The following is a 3,718-nucleotide window of genomic DNA, read 5'->3' as shown; positions in this document are numbered from 1 at the left end:
GAGGCGGCCCAGGAATGGTTTTCTTTGGATAAAGAAGGGTTAAGTACTCCATCCCTTGACCACTTAACTCCTGAACAGAGGCAGGAAATAGTTCAGATAATTGATAACCATAAAGACCTTTTTGATGGTGGGGAAGAGACCATAGGTTTAGTCCCAGGCATTCGTCATCACATAGATACAGGTGACGCCAAGCCCACTTGCACTAGGCAGTGGAGACTACCATACGCCACCAAAGAGACCATTCGACAGCAATGCAATTCTATGCTACGGACAGGTGTTATAGAGCCGTCTACTAGCCCTTGGCTTAGCCCTGTCGTCCTTGTAAAGAAAAAGGATGGTAGTTTAAGGTTCTGTGTCGATTACAGAGCCTTGAATGCTGTCACCATTAAGGACACGTATCCTCTGCCACGTATAGATGCACTGATCGATGAGTTGGGCCCCATGGATACATTCACCACACTTGATGCTCGTGCAGCTTACTGGGCCGTAGAGTTGGAGCCCAAAGATCGCCCAAAGACCGCATTTTCAGATGGCTATCGGCTGTTCCAGTTTTGTCGTCTTCCATTTGGTTTGGCTACTGCACCAACCACATTCCAACGAACCATGAATGTGCTGTTATCCTCGGTTCTGGGGAAACACACGCTCTGCTACCTTGACGATATAGTAATATATAGCAGAGGGTTTGCTCAACATGTGCAAGACTTGCGGGAGACCTTGACCTTGCTCTCTGCAGCTGGACTAAAATTAAATATCGAAAAATGTGCCTTTGCAGCTAAGACTATCAATTTTCTGGGCTTTACCATCACTCCAGAAGGTGTGCTGCCCAACCAGGATAAAGTGATTGCCATCTCAAAGATGCAACCCCCACGTAACGTTAAAGAGGTGCGTAGGTTTCTTGGCTGCACAGGATTCTTTCGCAAGCATATTCCTGGATATGCAACAATAACTTCACCCTTGCATCTCTTGCTTAAGAAAGGTCAGAAATGGGTGTGGGGACCTCAACAACATGAGGCCTTTACCGAACTCATACAGCGTCTTGTAACCGCACCAATACTTAGGCAGCCTGATTTCAGCCAGGAGTTCGAACTGCATACTGATGCATCAGCAGTAGCAATTGGGTCCTGCCTGATGCAGAGGGATGAAGACAACATTCCGCATGCCATAGCTTATTATAGCAGGAAGTTAAGGGCAGCAGAAACGAGATACCCTGCTATAGATTTAGAGGCCCTGAGTGTAGTGGAAGGTGTGAGGGTATTCGATTCTTACCTTTATGGGAGGAGATTTACCATCTATACAGACCATAGACCCTTGGTTCATGTCTTCACTCGAAAGACTAAATCTCCCAGGATGACGAGATACGCTCACGACCTCTCCTTTTACACCTTCAATATAAGGTATAAAGAAGGCCCTACCAATCACGTTCCAGACCTTCTTTCCAGGCATGTAGCTCCCGTTAAGGTATCGGAGGACATATCCACAAAACACGTAGCTGCGTTAGCCATCACTGAGCTCTCGCCAGAGGCCATAGCAGCAAAGCAATCTCAAGACCCCCAGCTTGCCGATCTGAAACGATATTTGCTGGAAGGGACAGTGCCCAGGAAGAAGTGGCCTCTTCCCTTAGATGAGTTTGAGGTGAAAGATCGAGTTATTTACCGACTTAAGCACTTGGCAGACAGGGTGTGCTATCAACTAGTTGTTCCCTCTTCTTTAAAGAACTCTGCCCTGAAAGTTTCTCACTTGCCGCCGTTAGCCTCGCACCCTGGTGTACAGAGGACATATGAGAATGCCAGGGCTATGTATTACTGGGCTAACATGCTTAAAGACTGTAAGGAATACGTTGCAAATTGTCCAGTATGCCAGCAGTCCAGAGGTAATCCGCAGCGTGTTCCTATGGCTAGTGCTCCCCTTGCGCAATACCCTCTAGAGCGTGTATCCATGGACATTATGGACTTTGGCTCCTCTATACCAGTGCGCTATGGTCTATCTGTTCTCGACCAACACACGAGATGGTTGCAGATTGTGCCCTTAAGGAAAGTGACTGCAATCACTGTCCATCGAGCTTTTGTCGACCACTGGGTAACTCTGTTCGGTCCACCTCGGGTTATCCAGACGGATAATGGGGTACAGTTTACAAGTGGTCTCTTTAAGGAGCTGGTTCGAATGATGCACTCCAGCCACCACTACACAATCAGATACCACCCACAGGCTAATGGGCTGATAGAGAGAACCAATAGGGTTGTGAAATCTGCTCTCACGGCACTCGTGAACAAGAGGCCCAGAATTTGGCATCAGTTTGTGCCGGAACTAAGGCTGCAGATCAATACCGCCATTCATAGGAGTACTCATGAGCAGCCCCTATATTTGCTAACGGGCAGACATGCAAATTTCCCTGTAGGGCTCACCAACGAAGCGGTATTTGCCGAAAACTTGAATCTGCAGGAGCGTCTCTCTGAGGCACGTAAAGCTGCCATTACCGCTTCTAATGATTCCAGAGCAAGCTATGGTAGATACTATAACCGTGGCAAAAAGGAGATATTTCAGCCTGATGTGGGTAGCTTAGTCTGGTATTATGAGCATGGGAAGCATACTGGTGCAGCAGCTCCATTGTCGGGAAGATGGCGCGGCCCGGCAAGAGTTGTATCTCGTTTAGGACCAGTGACCTTCGAGATTAGGGATGTCCATACAGACGTGCAGATGAAAGCGCATCTCAACCATATAAAGCCATTTAGGACCTCCCATGAATTGTCCTATGAATCGGAGGACGAATCTGATCATGATCCTGAGGATGTACCGGCCAATCCAGAAGCGCAAAACTCTGGCCGATACTTTACCCGTAGTGCCAGCCGATCTCTGCCGGGTGCCGTTGACACATCGGATCCTGTAGATGCAGCAGTTCCAGGGGTAGCAGACACAGCAGATGGTGACTAAATGTGACCTAGTGTAGTTTTACTGCTCCAAGTGGAGGACGATGTGACCTGGTTGTTCTATCAGTGAATTTGGTTAAAGCAGTGATAGTGATAATGATGGTGATAACATTTAAGTGTCCTTAAGTAACGCCCTAGTCGTTAACCGCACTGATCAGAGTGAAATACAGCATAGAGATGCAGTACGTGAATTAATATAGTGATATAAATTTAATTTTGTATAGTTCTTTCTATCAATTAGGTAAGAAGCAGCTAGGGTTAATCGTATAGCTTTGAACATTTGTATTAATTATATTGAATGTGTACATATTGTGTGTATATATATTGTGTAATGGGTTGGCAGCCCGTGTAAAGCGCGTCCAGCTTACCCATACACTTTAGCTTTTGAAGGCATGTAATCGGGCTCAGGCCTTCCTTTCTTTCTGCTTCCAGGTTGTCTCCGCTGACTCTCCGACCCCATGGCATTGGAGGGTTGTGAGGCCTTGCGACCTCCTCCTTCCTCCCCCCCCCCCCCCCCGGTCCTTATCCTTCCCCCCCCTCTTCCTTAACTTCCCCCCCCCCCTTGTTCTTCATCTCCCTTTTCCTCCCCCCTTTTCTTTATTTTCTCCCCGTCCTAGCCTCTTGTTTCTCTTCTCCTATCTCCCTTATTACCCTTTCTGCCTATATCCCTTACTTTTGCCTACTGTTTCCTCCGCCTTGACTCGCCTTATTCCCGACGCTTCTTTAGTCTATCCTCTACTACCCTTACTTCCGTTTTTGCTTTCTCTAGCTACTCCCTCATTTTCTACTTCCGT

Source organism: Penaeus japonicus, unplaced genomic scaffold, assembly GCF_977035675.1.
Source record: "Penaeus japonicus unplaced genomic scaffold, GWHDUDI00000001_assembly GWHDUDI00000003, whole genome shotgun sequence".
Lineage (NCBI taxonomy): Eukaryota > Metazoa > Arthropoda > Malacostraca > Decapoda > Penaeidae > Penaeus > Penaeus japonicus.
This window is presented reverse-complemented; position numbering follows the sequence as displayed.